Raw genomic sequence first — 20939 nt, 5'->3', positions numbered from 1 at the left:
AATGTGTTGTTTTCAGCCAGGCACATACCTGGTGTTAGCAATGAGGTGGCAGACGCCCTGTCTCGTCTGCAGATGGACCGGTTTCGACAGCTTGCCCCCGAGGCCGATTTGGAGCCAGCTCTGGTGCCACCGGAGCTGTGGACGATTGGCAAGTGGAAGCCTCCAGGGCCATCCAGTTAGCTATTGCCCCTAGCACCGGGAGGGCTTACGACAGGGCGGTAAGGAATTTTGACACGTTTCGGCAAGCCACAGGGCTACGCCGGGTTTGGCCCATTCCAGTCGAGCACTTGGCGCAATTTTGCGTGGCTCAGAGAGGTAAGGGGCACAGCGTGAAATATATTCGCAGCCAGATCGCGGCTCTGGCTTTTGCTGCGAAGGCCCGTGGGTTTACGGATACTACAGGTGATTTCCGCATCAGGAAGATGCTGGAAGGATGGTTGAGGGAGTCTGCCACTCCCAGGGATGATAGGCAACCCATCTCTCCAGGCATCCTTCGGGGATTGCAGGCTGTATGGGCGCAGGTTTGCAGCTCTCCTTTCAAGGAGCGGCTTTTTCACGCTGCATCGTTGGTAGCTTTCTTTGGCGCTCTTAGAGTTAGTGAGCTGGTCCAACAGTCCCTTACGGACAACTCTGGCCGTGCCCTCACTGCAGGGGATGTAAAATTCAAGGGTGACCAGCTTGTCCTTAGAATTAGAAGATCCAAAACGGACCAACATCAAAAAGGGGTTGACCTGGCCCTCGGCCGGTGTTCCATCGCCGAATTGTGCCCCATAGCAGCTGTGAGGTGCTATTTGGAAGTGCGGGGTGAACATGCGGGGATTCTCTTTCACCACAGCGATGGTGCCCCGTTAACTAAGTACCAATTTTGGACGGTCACAGGTAGGGCCCTCCATAAGTTGGGTCTGGATGGGGTCAAATTTGGGACCCATTCATTTCGGATTGGGGCGGCATCCACTGCCGCTGCAATGGGTTTCTCAGGGCCTGACATCCAGAGGGTAGGAAGATGGCGGTCCGGGGCTTATACGTCCTACATCAGGCCGCTTGGGCGTGGTAAATCGTGTTGAATTGTGTTTTTGCAGGCGCTGTGGGTCGTCAGGAGAGGGTCCGGATCCTCATCTGCGGCCACAGTATGATCTTCTGGGCGGCGCATCAAGCGAAAAAGTCCTGGATCGGGTCCCAGCTCGGACTCAGCCGGCGGGCTACCATCGAGTGGCAGGGCAGAAGAGGCCTCCGTTGGGCAGGGCTGCTGCCACTCTTGTTTGAGGGGAGGTCCGCCCCTCCTCCTCATATTCTGGTGGTTCACCTAGGTAGCAACGACCTCGGGTTGATGAAAGGGGTAGCCCTCTCTTGGCAGGCACGGGACGACTTCCTGGAGATCAGGAGGAGATGGCCTGGTGTTCTGATTTTTTGGTCAGCCATGCTTCCACGCCGGGTTTGGCGGGAAGCGTTGGATCACAGGGCCATTGAGAGGGCTCGGCGGATGACTAATAGAGCCCTCTTCAAAATACTGACGGAGGGGTTGGGGATTTACTTGCCCCATCCACAGATTCGGGCCGAGTCTGTTGCCCTCTACAGAGGGGATGGGGTGCACCTCTCTTACAGAGGCAACAGCATTTTCTTGGATGACCTACGGCAAGGGCTCAGGTTGGCTTTAAGCCATTTGTGGGGCACTGAGGCCTAAGCAGAGGCTTGGCCTCTGCGGTGGCAGGATTTAGTTAGGGATTTATCTGTGGCGGGCCGGTGAGCACCCTTGGCACCTCCCCATTGGTGGGGAACAGGGGTCTTTCAGGAGTAGCAGGCTGCCGTTCGGCCCAGCTGCGAGGTCAGACGCCCTTGGGTGGGGAACCCCTGGACAAGCCGGTCTCCCCCCACTGCCGTTCGGCCGGGTGGGGGAGCTCTCCAGGGGTGATACACTCAGCCTGGCCAGGACGGGTTGCAGCCATTAATGGATGGATCGCACCCGGTGGCAGCGGGTGCTCGCCCAGACAGGTCAGGGCGGGGTCCCAGTGAATGACCCCAGGGCCTGACCTGTACCGCTAGTTAGGCTCCTTGCCGTATTTTCTTGTTGCTGTTTCATTTAATAAAGCGGCCCATTTTATCCAAACCTTTGTGTCTGACTCTCATTCCAACTAGGGGGGCAATACTGCCATCCAGCCAGGGTTAAACCCCTTGGGCTGGGGGCAGCCATTTGCCTCCCTGGCAGGATGAAGCCAGAGGAGAACTGCCCTGTTACTGGGCTTAGCTGGTGGGGGCGGAGTTTGGAGGCAGCATGCTGTCGCTCCGCCCTGCACAGCTCAGTCTTGCCTCGTGCTTGGCCCACCCTCCTCACCCTACTTCAGTGCGGGATTAGCCGGTCGCTAATTATGGGGCCAGGTAGGAATTTTTTGGTCTCACTGCCCTGATTGGCCTTGGGTCGTGAGTTTTTTCGCCTACCTCGCACTGGGTAGCAGGTGTTGTGTGGTAATTTGGGGTGGACCTATTTGCTGCCATGGGGTGCAGGATTTAGTTAGGGATTTATCTGTGGCGGGCCGGTGAGCACCCTTGGCACCTCCCCATTGGTGGGGAACAGGGGTCTTTCAGGAGTAGCAGGCTGCCGTTCGGCCCAGCTGCGAGGTCAGACGCCCTTGGGTGGGGAACCCCTGGACAAGCCGGTCTCCCCCCGCTGCCGTTCGGCCGGGTGGGGGAGCTCTCCAGGGGTGATACACTCAGCCTGGCCAGGACGGGTTGCAGCCATTAATGGATGGATCGCACCCGGTGGCAGCGGGTGCTCGCCCAGACAGGTCAGGGCGGGGTCCCAGTGAATGACCCCAGGGCCTGACCTGTACCGCTAGTTAGGCTCCTTGCCGTATTTTCTTGTTGCTGTTTCATTTAATAAAGCGGCCCATTTTATCCAAACCTTTGTGTCTGACTCTCATTCCAACTAGGGGGGCAAATGCTACTGTGAATTTTTATACCATTTTTGTCTGTTGTGTATATTTTTCTCTCTAACCTACTTTGCAATGTACATCTTATCTTTCTTCGCGTCTCCTTCTGTACCTTAGCATCTCTTGTCTCTGTCTTTCAGCTTCTGTATGGGTAAAACAATTTGGGAAGGTTGGTGGCTATCTACAGGTACAAGACCAAGTTCACTTGGGTTCAATTCAGATTGGATTCACAATTATTTTGGTCCCTACCCACTCCCTGTCCTTTTGTGTAAGTCCCATCACTTCTTTTTGTCTCACTATGGCCTCTTCCACATAGTGAACTTTACATCGGGCTTTCTGTATATTCCATCCATGAGGATTGGATCCACTTTATTCATTGGTTCTGGACCCATACTGCTTCAATTCTACACTCTGAGGGAGTTAAACCAAAGTAGTGTCTGTTTTTTATTTGTGCACTAGAAAAATGCCCCCTTTCTGCTGCAGGCTTTGAGGACTCGTCAGTTTCCTTAGCTGATTGCTGAGGAAACTTACAAAGGTTTTTCGTCTTCTTTTTTAATGGTACCAACTTTGCAAGGTTGCCATTTCATGGGCCAAGTTGTTTCCCACTCACTCAATTTGTAGAAATTCTCCTGGAACTCTGCACACTCTCTGCTGCCTGTTGTTTAACCAATGTTTAATACATTACAGGACCCATCCTCTCATACTATGATGGCTAAGCTAACCCAGGAGTCTTTTGTGAGGCATCTTAGCAAAAGCATTTCATTTCTCCTTCTTTTGCTGCTAGCTGTAGAATTTCTTTTTCCCTCCATCCATCCAATTATCATCCAGTTTCTAATCTGCCCTTCCTGGACAAAGTGATAGAGAGAGCAGTAGTGGGCCAACTCCAGGTCTTCTTGGATAATTCTTGTGCTCTGGACCCTTTTCAGTTTGGTTTCAAGCCAGGCCATGAGACAGAAACAGCCTGACTGTCATCAGTTGATGACCTCCATGTGAATGTAGACAAAGGTCATGTTTCTTTGTTGCTCCTGCTAGATTTCTCTGCAGCCTTTGATACAGTAGATCACGTCTTGCTGCTGAGGCATTTGGAGGTATCAGGGGTTTAAATTGTTTAAATTGTTCCTCAAGGATCAAGCTTAAAGCGTTGTTGTTGATCACCTGCCTTCAATGTGGGAATTATCTTGCAGTATTCCACAGAACACAGTCTTATCCTCAGTGTTATTCAACCTCTATGTAAAGCATTTAGGAGAAAACATACATAACTTAGGAAGTGGATGTCATCAATATGCTGATTTCACCTGGCTCTATATCTCTTTAACCAAATTCCCTGCTGATGCAGAAGAGGGTTTGAGCCACTGCCTGACTGCTGTGGTTAAATGCCTGAAAGTGAACAAACTGAAACTGAAATCAGACAAGACAGTGATGCTGGTTGGGAAGGCTGGAGTCTTAAATACCATACTTTCCACTTTTGATGTGGTGCAGCTGATCCTAGCTGACTTGGTTAAGAGCCTAGGAGTTTCATTGGACACAGTATTACTGCTGGAGAAGCAAGTTAATGGAGGCATTAAAAATGCTTTTTTCCAGATTAGCCTATTCCACAAGTTGGCCTTCTACCTTGAAACTGACTATCTGGTACCTAGATCCATGCCACAGTAACATCAAGACTAGACTACTGTAATGTACTCTACATAGGTCTTTCCACAAAGTCAATTTGGAGACTCTAGTTCATGCAGAATGCCACAGCTCAGTTATTATCGGGAGCTAGGTGGAGCGTGCACATTACTCCCATTCTGCAGCCACTACACTGGCTACCCATCAGTTAGTGGGCTCACTTCAAGGTATTGTTTAATAGTTATCGCATACAAAGACCTTCATGACCTTGATGCATCATATCTGCAGGACCACTCTCTCCCTATGCTCTGCCACAGCAGTTTCACTCATTCAGTCAAGGCCTTCTGCAGGTAACCACCCCCCACCCCCGCAAGTGGGAGAAATCAAAAATAGCCTGAACACGTATATCCTCTGTTATGGCCCACATCCTATGTAATGGGCAACCTTATGAGGTCAGGAAGTATCCTACAGCCCTAGCTTTCTACAAATTCTGCAAAGCTGAGTTGTTCATAAGGGCTTTTTTTGCAAAGGTAGTAGGACTGATTCAGAATGAAATGATTCAGAAAGATGCTTTGGTAAAGGGATAGGAATTGTGAACTATGTTCTCTCTGTTGCTGTGAGTATTCTTTTACTGTCTAATTTATGCATCATTTAACATGTTGTGTTTAAATGCTTATGCTTTGTTTGAGGTTTGTTTCAGTTCTGCTTCGGATTTCTGCAATCCAGAGGCCCTATTGCACTGTTTATTGAATGCCCCATCCTGTTTGAGCCAAGCTACAAGTGACAAATGACACTTGCCTGGCAAGTGAACAGACTCACGTGTATTCCTCCCTGTTCACTTGCCATTCACTTGCGCTCCACTTGATCAAGTTAAGTGCAAGTGAATGGCAAGTAAACACGGAGGAATACACGTGAGTCTGTTCACTTGCCATGCAAGTGTCATTCGTCATGTGTAGCTTGGCTCTTTTTAAAAAAAAATTTTTTTTTTATTGGATTAGAAATCACTATAATATCCATTACAATCAATTTCCTTTAAATATTCCCGTTCTAACCCCCTCCCTTCCCCCCCTTTTGTTGACTTCCAACAGTTTTCCAACCCCTTATCCGTTTTTCCCCCTACTCATTTCAAACTTATTTTATTCTATTAAACATATACTTTCACTCTCTTCTAAGCTTCTCTATTATAACACAGTGCTATCTCTATTCCCTTTCCCACTTAACTTATCAACTAAATATTACATTCCTGACATATATTCTTTAATAATAACAATCATTTGTCTAATTTTTGTACTCTATATTCTATCGTATTCATTCTTGTCTCGTCAATATGGGACAAACAATTTGTCCCTTATTCTACATAACTTTAAGTACTTCTATAAGCATTGTATACATTCACTATAAGTCAATCAATTTAACTTGTACTCTATATGTTGCTCTTTACTTCCTTCTGTCTTATATTCATTCTATTTTAGTTATATAATTTCTCCATTATACAATTATCTGCCAGAAATAAAATTAGTTAGTTTCTATCCTTATAATTCTTATAATAACACCTCTATTACTTAATACTATATATAGTAGTCAAATAAAATATTTGCTTAGAATTTCTCATTTAACTCTCCTCCCCTCGGTAAAGTCACTTCCCTCTTCTTTTGTTGTATTTCAGTAATTTTCAAACTGCCACAGTTCTCCTCCCACCTCCCATTTTTTCACCAAATATTGCTTCAACTTTTCCCAATCCATGTTGAACTGTCCTGGATCAAGGTCTCTCAGTTTCCTTGTCATTTTGTCCATTTCTGCCATGTACAGCAATTTGTAAATCCAGTCCTCGATAGTTGGCACTTCTTGTACTTTCCACTTTTGCACATACAAAAGTCTAGCCACTGCTGTCATGTAAAATAACAATGTCCTGTATTGTGCTGGAATATCCTCCATTCCCAAGTTCAGTAGCAGGAGTTCTGGGTTCTTATTAACTTGAAATTGTAAAATCTCACTTATCACTCTTATTATTTCCCCCCAGTACTGCCTAGCTACCTCACAGGTCCACCACATGTGGTACAAAGATCCTTCATGCTTTTTACATTTCCAGCATTTATTAGACATGTTCAAATTCCCTAACGCAATTTTCTTTGGTGTCAAATACCAACGATAAATCATTTTGTAGATGTTCTCTTTAATATTAGTGCATGTCGTGATCTTCAATGTATTTTTCCACAAGTATTCCCAAGCCTCCATTGTTATTTCTTTATTAAAGTTTATAGCCCACTTCACCATTTGCACTTTAACTGTCTCATCTTCTGTGTACCATTTTAACAACACTTTATAAGTCTTAGAGATTTCCTTTTTATCCTCTTGTAGAATTACCTCCTCTAATTCCGAGTTCTCCATTCTTACCCCTCCTTTCACACAGTCCGAGTTATAAAGATCTCTAATCTGTCTATATTGAAACCAATCGTAACTTGGAGACAACTCATCTTGCGTCTTTATTCTTAGTTTAGAAAATTCTATTCGTGTTATCTCCTTATACGTTAAACACTGTTGTTCATTATCAACAGTTCTCGGATCTATTACTTCATAAGGAACCACCCAGGAGGGAATTCCTTCCTGTAGGTAATCTCTATACTTCTTCCAAATTGTGAAGAGGCTTCTCCGAATGTAATGGTGTAAAAACATAGAGTCTGCTTTTACTTTGTCATACCACAGATATGCATGCCATCCAAATATTTTTTTATATCCCTCTAAGGCCAGTAATTTGCGGTTTTTCAGCGTCATCCAGTCTTTCAACCACACCAAACAAATTGCATCATAGTAAAGTCTTAGATTGGGCAGTTGCATTCCACCTCTCTCTTTTGCATCCTGTAATACTTTCATTTTCACTCGAGGCTTCTTGCCTGCCCAAACAAAGTCCGATATTTTCCTCTGCCATTTTTCAAACTGCTTAGAGTCCCGAATAATTGGTATTGTTTGTAGCAAAAACATCACTCTTGGCAGCACATTCATCTTAACTACTGCAATTCTTCCCAACCATGACAAATTCAGTCTATTCCATTTAATCAAATCTTGCTCTATCTGAGTCCACAGTTTCTCATAATTATTCTTGAATAGATCTATATTCTTTGCAGTCAGTTCAATTCCCAAATATTTCACCTTACTTGTTACTTCACAGTCTGTTATTTCCGTTAGTAACTGTTGTTTTTGTTTGGTCATATTTTTACATAATATCTTTGACTTCTTTTTATTTACATAGAATCCTGCCAGATCTCCAAATTCCTTAATTTTCTCTATTACCTTTGGCATGTTCTCAATTGGATCTTCCACAATTAGCATTATGTCATCCGCAAATGCTCTGACCTTGTAGGAAAAGTCTTTTATTTTTATTCCACGGATTGCATTATCTTCTCGAATCTGTATCATCAATATTTCCAAGACCAAAATAAACAACAGTGGAGACAACGGGCAACCTTGTCTTGTACCTTTACCTATAGTCAGTTTCTTAGTCACCTCGTCATTCACCACAATTGCTGCACTCTGGTCTCTGTAGATTTCTTTCACTGCTCTTATGAATCTTTCCCCCATTTGTAGCTGTTCCATAGTGGCAAACATAAAATCCCAGTTCAAATTATCAAATGCTTTTTCAGCGTCCACAAAGAAGAAACCAACCTCCTTATCGCAATGCTTATCATAGTATTCAATAGCATTTATAACTGTCCTTAAATTGTCTTTGATTTGTCTGTTTGGTAAAAAACCAGCTTGTTCCTCCTCAATAACTTCGGATAGCCATCCCTTTACTCTTTCCGCCAGTATCTTCGCAAAAATTTTATAATCATTATTGAGTAACGAAATAGGTCTGTAATTTTTAACATTAGTCAAATCTTGTCCTTCTTTGGGGATCAGTGATATGTTAGCTTCACTCCAAGTATCTGGAATCCTTTGATCCCTCAAAACACCATTGATCACTTCTTTTAGGAATGGCACCAGTTCATTGACCATTACCTTGTAAAATTTGGCTGTAAGTCCATCAGGTCCTGGCGCCTTTCCTAGATTTGTTGACTGTATTGCCTTCCTTATCTCTTCCTCCGTTACTTCACTATTCAGTTTATCTCTCCATCCTTCCGAAATTACTGGGAGCTTCATTTTCCCCAAATATGTCGCTATTGAGTCTTTATTCACTTCTTTTTTGTTATACAGTTTAGCATAAAATTTATAAAAGGCTCTACTAATAGCCGTCTGTTCCAGATGTACTTTATTATCCTCACATATTTTATTTATTGTCTTCTTCTCCTTTCTCTTCTTCAATTGCCACACCAAATATTTCCCAGGTTTATTTGCACCTTCAAACGACTTTTGGTTCATTCTCTTAAGATTCCATTCCAGTTCTTTATTATTCATTGCCGTCAACTGCTTTTGAAGGATTTTAATATCCTGGTGTATTTTCTTTTTCCCTGGTCTTTTCTTTAGTTGTATTTCTTTGGCTTTTATATTCTCCATAATCTCCAGTCTCTTCTCCTCTCTTTTTTTCCTGGCTCTTCCATTTAAGTCCATTAGTATACCTCTAATTACTGCCTTATAGGTATCCCATACCTTATTGGTTGGTACTTCTCTATTCATGTTGTGTTGTATGAAGAACTTAGTTTCCCTTCTCAACATCTCCATATTTTCTCCCTCTTGTAACAAGTCCTCATTTATTCTCCATCCTTTCCTTTTAGTTCTTTTTCCAAACTTCCACATAATTGGATTATGATCTGAGCCTACCATGGGCATTATTTCTACATCCTTAGTCCAGAGCGCTAAGTCTTTTGAGGCCCAGATCATATCAATTCGTGATAACGTAGAATGTCTCGCAGAGTAAAACGTATATTGTCTGCCTTTGGGATTCTGTCTTCTCCATACATCTTCCAAAGTTTCCTGTTGCATTAATACAAAAAAAGTCTTTGGAAGTAATCCTCTTTTCTTTTGTACAGTTGCTGATTTTTTGTCCTGTTCCAAATTTGTAACTCCATTGAAGTCTCCTGCAAGAATTATCTGGTCGTAAGAAAGTTCATCTAATTGCTTCCTCAAGTCCTCAAAGAAGCTTTCTTTTGCTCCATTAGGTGCATAAATTCCAATCACCAAGACTTTCTTTAAATTCCATGTACATTCCACTGCTAAAAATCTGGCTTCCACATCTCTCATCACTAATTTTGGCTGTAGCTCCTCTTTTATATACAATACCACTCCCCTTTTTTTCTTTTTTGAGGCCGCTACAAAATCATTGCCCAATTTATTCAGTTTAAGATATTTTACATCCTGCTTTCTAATATGAGTCTCTTGCAAACACACAATATCACATTTTTGTTTTAATAGCCAGTGGAAAATACTTTTTCTCTTATTCGGTGAATTGAGTCCATTTACATTCCAAGATAAAACTTTACACTCCATATTCATAACCTTGTTGTTGGTAAGTCCTTTTCATTGTCCCTCAAAAACTTTTCCATTTCTAGTTCAGATCTGATGCGCTTTTTCACTCCTCCAAATTCAAAGGACATTCCTTCCGGTAATTCCCATCTGTACCTTATTTTCATGTCCTTCAGAATCTGGACTAAGGCTTTGTATTTTTTCCGATCTAGCAACACCAATCTGGGTAACTCTTTCATAATGATAACCGTCTTGCCATCAACCTCCAATGGTTCTTGAAATTGTTTACTCACAATCATTTCTCTTATATTTCTAGTCGTAAATTGCACAATCACGTCTCTTGGTAATTTCCTCTGGGTCGCAAATCTTGAATTTATTCGATACACCACATCTAGGATAGCCACAGTTTCCTCCTCCTCCTTTCCCAGGTATTCAGCTAACACCTCGGTAATCTGTTCTTGGGCTGTCTTTCCTTCTACCTCCGGCAAGCCGCGAAACCTCAGCTGCTTCTCCATATGCTTGCTCTCCGCAACTGCCATTCTTCCCCTCATCACCCTCATCTCTGTTCGTTGCGTGTCTGCAAGGTTCTCCACTGCATTTTCCACTACGTTGACTCTTTGCTGTGTCGCCTGCAGGTCATTTTGTATTGTTTCCATTCCCTTCTTCACTTCTGCCAGTTCATTCTTTACTGTCTCTTTGACCTCTTTCACCAGCTCAGGTTTCATATCCTTGAGTTCTTTAATCGCTTCTGAAAGTTTTTTGTCCAAGTTCTCTATAGCCGTTTGCCACACTTTTTTCGACATCGTGGGGCTTGCTTTACCTCGCTCCCACGAGTCCGCTCGCTTCCTTAACTCCGTGGCACTTGGCTTAGTGTCCTTTTATTTTGAATGTCCCGGTCTTTTTGCAAAAAAGTCGTTTAAAGAGTCCAAAATGTCGGGCGTCTTTTCTCTATGGTTCCTCTATGATTTTTGTAATCCAATATGGCTTACTTCCTCTTCCGCTGAAGCCACAGCTCTTCCCCTTTCAAAGATGGTGGTTCCCTTCTTCCTGTCATCCGGCAAGGGCCGCTTCTCTCCAGCAACTCTATCACTGTTACGTACTTCCTGTTTCCCGACTTCCCACAGCAGTTCTCGCGATGGTAAAGCTTTCTCACAGCCTGATATCTCCTTGTGACCACAGGTATGGAAAACAATAGTCCAATTTCTTTAATAACTCCGTTTAACTTAGTCCTTTTTCTAATATAGTTCTTGCCGGATCCTCCCCTCCTTATAATCAATCTGTTGCAGTTTAAAAGTCTACTTTAGTGCTTCATTGCTTTAAGTAATCTGTCCCGTTTCAAGGGATAGTGATCTTTACCTTCTCCAACACTTTTCGCAGGTTGTAATCGCTGTTTCAATCTCAAATTCCCATCAGCTCTTCTTGCCCCTGTTGAAGCTTGGGCATGTAGGTCTTATGCCAACCGCATTGGCTCCAGGACTGCCGCAGAGATTTTAGCCGACCTGTCTTCGGGTGGGACCTCAAGGGACGGGAGAGAGTCCGTTGCGCAGGACCCCCCCTTGCCCGAGATCGACGCGCCCTGAGGTTCTTAAGCGTTCTATGCCTGTTCTCTGCCTGAGAACAGTTGGCCGCGAGCTTATTTTTCCCCGCCGGCCGTTAAAACGGCAGCCCGGTCAGCTCAGCACTTAGAGCTGCGTTAGACCTCCATGGATCCCAAACCGGAAGTCTCGTGTAGCTTGGCTCTTTGATTGCATTTGACTTACACTATGTAATTCCTGCTTGAATGACAGTGAGAAAAGCAAACTATAAATAATGTAAACAAATAAATTGTTTAACATTTGTTCAAACGACAGCTCCATTTCAAAGTTCTGCAATTTCCTAGTCCTATTACGTTGCTTATGAGATGTCTCATCCTATTGATTGCATTGATTTACATTGTGCAATATGCCTTGAGTCTCAGTGAGAAAGATGGACTATAAATAACATACATAAATAAATGCAAAATATGTATGAAATTACATTGTATACTTTGCTATCAATCAGGAAATTGCTTGCTACAAGTCTGACATTTTACGCAGACCATAATGCATGATTGTTCATTTCTTATTCTTATTCTTTTAAAACAAAAAGACAATAAATAATACATAAACAGAATATATATCAGCATGTTTAAGCTACAAAATATTACTCCTCTCCATCTCCTTACTTACTTATACTCAGGATACCTACAGAACCATCTCCCTCCCTGTGTTCCTCCAAGGCAGCTTCACTCATCTGAATAGGGTCCCCTGCACATGGGTGAAATCAACAGCAGCCTGTGGTGGTGCCTACCCTGTGGAACAGCCTGCCTGAGGAGGTCAGGAAAACCCCCATCCTCTTTCTGAAAACTGCAAAATCGAATTATTCTAAAAGGCTTTTTCCTCAGATAGGAGGGCTGTATTGTAGGGAGGGGATCTCAGATGATCCGCTAATGAGTTAGGGACCATAGACTTCACCACTATGTTGCCTTACATACTATCTATTGCTTTAAAATGTGCTTCATGTTGTCTAATGTCAGTCCTAGAATTGCTTATGTTCTGTTTCAGCATTTCTTCAACTCTGTATTGGATTCTTGCTAATGCTATGTCTTTTAAAACTTGTATTTATTTGCCCTATGGCATTGTTTATGGAAATATACACGATATTGACTACTAATCTCACACTGTGTAATCCGCCTTGAGTCTCAGTGAGAAAGGTGAACTATAAATGGCATAAATAAAAATGACATAAATGACATAAATATTTTATACTCAACATTTTATATTCAATATTATACTGAACATTTTAAAATATTAATATTCTAATTGGACTGCTTCCACAATAACTATTCTTAGTTTTTCTTAATTTCCAGCTACATAGTCAAAAAAGTCTTTCCATTTTTCCTGAAATCTTAAGATTGTTCATTTCTGTACTTGCTGTTCCTCTACTCCTTTCTCTTTAGAAATAGTGTGTGTCCCCCTACCCAAAGGAAGGAAGAAGAACATCCTTAATAGGTTCAGTGCTATGTAGAGAAGCACGTTACCATATAAGTTGCTAACTTTTACCCCAGTGTCATCTTCCAGGGTGCTATATGTATGGTGTTGCTACAAACTAAATATAGTCTGGCTACAAATATGTATTATTATAACAACAACATTTATCCCACTTAACCAAAAGAGGGAGAAATTGACATGTGGGTTTTTTGAAACTACAAATAAAAAACTTTGAAAGTAATAAGAGATTCAGGGGAGAAAGCTAGTTGGAAAAGATGTTTGGGCTCAAGGCCGGCACTTCAATTGAGCCGGAGCTGGTCCCTGCCTTGGGTGCTAAACTCTGAAGGAGGCGCTGTGCTGGCCCCCCCAGTGACCGGCATTCCCTGCAGTGTGTGTGCTCCTGTGCGCTCGCGCAGCAATTCTCCTCCTCTCTTGGCATAAGGCATTTCTTCTGGAGTGCAGAAGGGCAGCCCTGTCTTCCTGCTCAGTCAGCACTTCAAGTTCAGCCCCTTCAGCGGGGACATTTCTCTCTCTGCCCTTTTCCCCCTCCTCCTTTCTCTTTCTCTCTCAATTTAAGCCTTTGGCGAAGCTTTTGCGATCAAGAGACACTCTAACTGGCTGGGGAGCCCTTGCTCTCTCCTTTCATTCTTGCTTCCCCCCCACCTCGCCATGTACTAAAAGGAATGACAGGAGGAGGAGGATTGCCCATTGGAAATAATAGGAGAGGCTTGAAGGCCCATTGAAGATAATGGGAGCCAGGGATGCCAATTTATTTGCCTGGGCTCCATTGAAATGCATCACAACACAAAAAAAGTTGCAAAGAAAATATGGAATGGATTTTCCATAAAGGTCTCTGGGACCAGATGGAATACTCTGTGAGTGGAATGACAGCCCCCAGAGTGCAATGACAGTCCCTAGCTATAGAGTTTGTGCTCCAGGACCAGAAGGTTTCAGAGTGGAATGACAGTCCTTGGAATAGGCTCATTGCTCTGGGACTGGAAGAATAGCCCCCAAAGTGCAGTGCAATGACAGCCCCTGGGAGTAGAAGAAGCATTCTGGGACTGGAATGACAGGCACCAGATTAGAATGACAGACCCTGGGAGGAGCAGAAGTGTTCTGGGACTGGAATGACAACTCCCAGAGTGCAAGGACAGCCCCTCAGAGAAGAATCTGTGCTCTGGGAAGAAATGACAGGTTGCCCAGTGGAATGACAGCCCCTGGTAGTAGAGAAGCATTCTTGGAGTGAAATTACAGGTACCACCATGGAATGACACCCCCTGGGAGTAGCACCTATAAGACTAACAAAATTTGTGGTAGGGTATGAGCTTTCATGAGCCACAGCTCACTTCTTCACTATTGGACTCTTGCTCTTTTTTTGTGTTGTAATGCATTTCAATAGAGCCCATGCAAATAAATTGGCAATCCTGGGTCCCATTTTCTCCAAGGGCCTTCAAGCCTCTCCCATTATTTCCAGTGGGCAATCCTGTCATTCCTTTTAGTACATCCCTTTCCCCCTCCCCGGCTGGCATCAATTCTACTTCTCACCTTTCCTCAGGCTTTTTGGGGGGACTGCTTTTGGTGGAAAGAGTGGCTGGTTGTGTGTACACCATCACAGAGTAAGGAGGAAGTGAGGTGAGACACACACAATTCCCTTTCAGTCCCTGTGCGACAGGTAGGAGAAAATCACTGTTGTTGGGTTTAAAGTTGTTTTAAATTCTATTACTTTCCTCCCCCCTTCTCCCTTTCGTTCTCCCTCCCCCTTGCTATTCTCCGATCTCAATGCTGCTCCCCCTTCACTCCAGCAGAGCAGCGCCCCGCACTGCGCCTCCCTCTTTATCACCTTCCTTCTCTCATTCCCTAGTTTACATATATCACCCCACCTTTACCCTCTCCCCAATAGTTTATTTCAATATTTATACACCACATGCTTAGCTGTCAGCTGCCATTCACTTCAAACCTAAAGGGGGGGGGGGAGAAGGATGAGCATGGAGGGTAGTTCCCAAAAGGGATCTCTGACAAAGGTGATCAATATTTTAAGGCTTGGAGAGGGTTGGAGAAAAAGAGAAGGCTTCAGCTCAGTCTCCCCCTTCCAAACATCTCTCTCCTCCAAGCAGGTCCTGTAAGAGAAGCCCTCCTTCTACTGCCAAGAGTCTCTGGGTTCAGAGAGAGGTGGGAAGAAAGAGAGAGGGAAACTTTTTTACACACACACACACACACAAAAGGAGGTGTGCTCAAAACTTCAATGCAAGTCTCTTTCTGCTCACAAAATAGATTTTTGGCTCACAATAAGAAAGACAAAGACTGTTGTTATTTTATTCTCATCTTTATTTAAAAAATTACAATTTAAAATTTAAATTAAGAAATAAAAATTAAATTAAAAATGTAAAAAGTTTCAAGTTTTGTGCTTTTCATTTTTCCTACATTTCTTCTGTTTTTTAAAATTGGTTAGCGGGCGGGTGGCACAAGTAGGTATCTCACCTCAGGCACCAGAAACCCTGGCGTGGGTCCTGTTTGGGCTCTATTACATTTTTCTCTTGTCCTTCTTTCCAAGCATTCAGGGTGGCTTAAGTGGTCCTCTCCTCCTCAGTTTGTTATCACAGCCACACTAGAGATAGGTTAGAATGAGTTGCTCAAGGTCAATGTGACATAATAGCAGCGTTGTCAGATACAGGCAAGTTCACTACAGGTAGGATGACATTATTCATTGAAGCATCCAGAAAGATATATAAGAAGTATCTCCAGACCATAGCTGTAAATTGTAGAGGTGACCATTTAATTTAGGATACAAATTATACTCTCTGCTTCCCAGCATAGACATTTTATTTTAGAAGTGTTTTTACACAAGGTGGTTTGTATCCTATCTGTATCTTACATTTAAATTATATTTTGATGACAAATGGTTGTAAGCCTGAGAAAAACATCAAAGGAGAACAGTAGCCATCTTGTATATCGATTGATCATTTTGTCATGTTGTGAAAGATAGTTGTTACCTGGTTTGCAGATGAATTTTACTGGCTGGCAGTGCTCAGTTGAGTTCTATTTTATATAGGATTGTCTCAGTGTTGGTCAACTATGTATGTAAGGCAGGAAGAGGAAGAGGTATGTGAATAGTATGCTCATCTGAATATTGTGCTTGAGTAACGTGAATGGCTGTATAAAAGAGAGAAGGAAGTAGAAATGGATGCAGAGAAACTATTGAACATACAGAACTACATCCATGACTTCACAGTTCACACCCCTTTATACTTCTTAATCAGGGACAGATCTTTTTCAGTTTTGGCACTTCTGTGGAATTCCCTTCCCCTTGAGGTTTCTCTGGTGCCCATCCTAGTATCTTTTGGCCAAACCATTTATTTATTACCTAGGTTAATTAAAAAGCTGGTCTTTAAAAAAAAATTTTTTTACAGTCTACTTCTAGCCTGAACAATGTTTTATGAGAATCATTTTAGACTGCTAAATGTTTTGTACTGTTTTTATGCCTTGGCTATTTTTAAAAATTGTTAATTTCTAATTGGTTTTTAAGCTGTTTTTATACTTTTATCATATTTTACTTTGTAAACTGCTTCAAGCAGGTTTCCTGGAGATGTGGCATAAAACTCTTCTAATTATACAAACAGGCATGTAAGTGTCAGCCCAGGTCTCCGGATTCCCTTTGCCAGTGTTCTGGAGGGGGCGTATAGCATTGCTATTTCTACTATGCAGTTTTATATAATGCAACATTATGGTTCTTAGCAGTTTGAAAAGAAAGCATTGAGGGTTAAACCCATAGCAGCCAGGCAATGGTATAAATGCATTGTTTGGTGAATAAATGAAAGCATTCAGTCATAGGTCTCATTAACAAAGGGAGAAGGAAATTATGAAGCCGAAGAAAAGCTCCGTTTAGCGATGAGGTTTGAAATGAGATGGAGAGTCAATGAGGCAGAGAGATAAAGTCAGGCTGTTACAAATGCAAGGAGATGTAAAGGAGAAATAAGAATGGGACAATTCTGTCCCATGTGGGGAAGTGAGCCTCAGAAAGTCATGAGGGAGGGCAAAAGGCAGCTTGCTGAGTTGAGCTGAGCCAAGCATAGAGGGGGCTGCTCCGTAATTATTGCTCACATCAGCAGAACACAGCACCTGATAAGCAGCTAATTTTTAATAGATGTTTTTCAAACAAAAATAATTTCAATTTTTTTTCATTCAAAATGCTGAATTCTATGAAATACTCTGTTTCTGAAACTTTAATTTATGTATATCCTGCTCAAAGCTGTTACGAGTAGGGTTGCCAAATGGCTGGGAGAAAAATGTCCTGCCCATTTAATAGAGGTTTAATATGTGGAAATGGGCGGTTGAAGTTGTTCATGGCATAGAGGTTAACAATATCTGATCAAGCCCCCATTGAAAGGACAGGAGATTTTCTCCAGGGAAGCTGGCAACCCTAGTAAAATACATCAAAACACAAACCATATTTCTTTGTCACATTCCTACATGACCAAGGAAGATCAGAGTCAGTTTGGCAGTATTGCCAGCTGGCCTCCACCATGGGCAGCATAAGGAGGAAAGGGAAGAAAGCCCTTGTCACAGCTAGAGATGGGCACAGGAAAAAAACACGAACATGATGTTCATTGTTCATTGCCATCCAAGAACAGGGAGTCATGAACAACCACAAACATGGCCCTGTTCATGAACATATTCGTGGCTGGCCGTTCGTGGGGGCCAGCAGGCTCTCCTCCAGCCATCATCCAAGTCAAGATTCCTACTGCACCACTCCCAGAAACCTGGCCTGAGCAGGCACCAGGAAAGGTACCAATAATAAATAATAGCTTGGCCCCAGAGCCTGGCAGCAGCCCTGGAACTTGAAGGGGTAGATCCTTCTGCTGATGGTCCCTGGCCCCAGGGAGGTCCATCTGGCCTCTACCAGAGCCAGGGCCTTTTTGGTCCTGGCTCTGACCTGGTGGAACTCTCTGTCTGAGGAAACTAAGGGATTTGTTATCTTTCCGCCAGGCCTGCAAGACGGAGATGTTCCACCAGGCCTTTGGTGGGAGCTAGGCTGTCCTCTCACCAGCCATACCACTGAAGACCGTCCACAACCCATGCAGGAGCTCATAAGTGTGGCGCAGGGCATTATGTAAGAGCCAAGCTCTGCGCCTAAAATGCTGTATTTTAATATTTATATCCGCCAATTTTATTGTATATGGAATTTTATTGTATATGGAATAGTGTTTTAATGTTTATTTATAATGTTTTTATTGTTTTTAGACTGTGTGTTGCAAGTTGTATGCTGTTACACCGCCCTGAGCCCATCTGACAGGGAGGGCGGTCTAGAAATGCAATAAATAATAACAATAATAATAATAGATCCCTATCCCACCACACAAAGAAAATTCAAGCTCCAATGCACTCTCTCTATCAAAATGACAATAGCAACGACCACCTGTTCGTTTAGAATGGGGCCTCACGAACAGCTTGTTCGCAAACAGCAGATTGGGCTGTTTGTGGCCTTTTTTTGTCCGTATTGCTGTTCGTGCCCATCTCTAGTCACAGCAGATCACTACACAAGTTGATGGGAGGGGGGGAGAGTGAGAAAATCAATGTCGTGTTCCTTCCAGTGATAAAATCCACTGAGATTGGTAAGAAGGCAGTGTCACATATAAATCTATGTTATTAATCACCTTGTCATATTACAGTATAAAACTGATCTGCTGCTATCATGATCTTAGTTTGATATAAACAATAGCCAATGTTGTCAACAAAAACTGCTGTTTAATAGGATTCTAGAATTGGAGTCATTATATCTGTGAGTACTGGCAAGGTTGTACCAGTTAACATGGGATTTTTTTTACACTTCTGTGATTTTTGGGTCAAAAAACAGTTGCTTCACATTTTATGACCTATGAAGCAAACTGCTGGTAACAGGAAAAAATAACAAGAAATTTTGTAATACAGCGCAATATATAGGTCTGTAAGAAATGGATCATTTTTACTTCATTCCCTATTCTTTAGAAGAAACCTTTGTATAAAGACAACCAAACTTTATTTATAACTTATAATGCCCATAATTTAAAGCAAGAACTTGGGCAGAGGCAACAGGAAGAAAAGGAATTGGGAAGCTAGCTAAAGAAGACCGAATATTTGCCCCTCTGTTTCTACAGGCAATTTAAATCCTGGGCTTGGCTAGAAGCACAATTTGAAGTGCAAGAGCCAAATGGCCTGTGGCTCACGCCCTACATGCATTGCGCTGGTAGAACCATCACCAAGCAACAGAAGGAGAGTGCTAGACCCGTCACAGGTGGCGGACTGGAAATTAAGATCCTGGGGCAAGTGGGGTTTGTTTGTTTATGTTATTTACTGTCTGCCTTTCTCACTGAGACTCAAAGCAGATTATACAGTGTAAGTCAATGCATCCAACAGCAATGCATCCAACAGCATTCAATAAATAATGCAATAGGATATACAAATGCAAAATTTGCAGAGATTTGAAAACAAGCAGAAAACTAATACAAAGCTGAAGCAATGTGGAAACAGAGCACAAGCAATTCTCAATATGTCATATTAATCAACTCTGAAACTACCCAGTGGGATCATGTTTTCAGCAACAGACAGTAAATTGCAGAATGCGGCTCTCCCAGCAGCAGCAGAATGCAGCTTAAGCTGGGAGCCGTCCTTTGCGGCCCCGCCCTGGAGGAAAGGAGACAGGCTCCCTTCCCAGACATCCTGGGCTTAGCTGGGGGGCGGAGCCAAGAGCCTGATCCAGGCGGCTCCGCTCTCTCCAGCTGCAGTCTCTTCGAGCGCTCAGTGAAGCAAGAGCTCTTTGCTCTGCCTTCCTTTGAGTGGTGAAGCTGAAGGGAGGAATGTGTGCTGAACAAGCATTGATGGCGGCAGTGGAGGCAGTTGGAAAGCGGCGATAGCAGTCAGCTCTTGGAGGCTGTTGGAGGCAGCTGGCACCTGCAGCTGCAGCGCACAATACAGGCCAGGGCTTCAGGGCCTTTTGGGGCTAGAGTAATTAAGCGGTTTAATTGAGCAGGCTGGTTGGGCACTGGGGTGGCGGGCAGCTAGGCTGTATCAGAGGGACTTTGGCCCAACTTGGGTGTGGTCACTCCCCTTAATAGTTGTCTTGGAGAGAGTGGGTGGTGAGAGCCCTCTCCCCACCCCCACTTACACATAAACCACTCTTCCTGCCATAAGCCTGTTTGTTTCCATTTAGCCTCCCCCCACCCCGGGCAAGAAGCAATATAAAGTAACTTAAAAACAGAGCCTGTGTTCTTCACTTTGGCTTACTGGTAAAGCGGCACCTAAGCCTATATTCTTGTGGGCCATAAAAGAGGGTCTGGTGGCCTGTCTCTGCCTGACAGCCATTCTGTTGGCAGGCAGATTTGCTCAGGGCTGTGCTCGGCGCCATCTTGTGGTGGAGAATTACTGGTGGCCTGTTTCTGCCTGACAGCCATTCTGTTGGCAGGCAGATTTGCTCAGGGCTGTGCTCGGCGCCATCTTGTGGTGGAGAATTACTGGTGGCCTGTCTCTGCCTGGCAGCCATTCTGTTGGCAGGCAGATTTTCTCAGGGCCATGCTCGGTGCCATCTTATGTGGCAGCTTGGTACTGCTCCTTGCAATTGTTACTTTTGCAGGGGCTTAGTGCTACCTGTCAGGGCTAGCGTTAACAGTTGGTTAAGGGGTAAAGCTGCGAGCCAGTCCAACACATTATTAACGGCTGCTGTGTCATCATTTGGGAATGTTTATGCTGCCCAGAAATGGGGGTGTCCCATCAATGGGGAAGTGGCCTGTAAAAAGGCCAGTGCAGCGGAACCCTACTCGGGCTCTGTCTCCCTCAGACGAAGATGATGGCCCAAGCAGGCAGAAACTTGTGGAGTGCATTGTTGCTCTTGAGAGGGCTGGGAGTGGTACAGCATCAGCTGTTGCACCTGTTCAGCCACACACGGGTGCTAAAAGAATGACCAGGACTGATTTTAATAAGGATCTTGCCTCTTGTCTTTCTGCCCTGGATGGAGTATCAGGAGTGGTGGCAAGTG

This window comes from Eublepharis macularius, chromosome 2, assembly GCF_028583425.1.
Source record: "Eublepharis macularius isolate TG4126 chromosome 2, MPM_Emac_v1.0, whole genome shotgun sequence".
In the NCBI taxonomy this organism is placed as follows: domain Eukaryota; kingdom Metazoa; phylum Chordata; class Lepidosauria; order Squamata; family Eublepharidae; genus Eublepharis; species Eublepharis macularius.
This window is presented reverse-complemented; position numbering follows the sequence as displayed.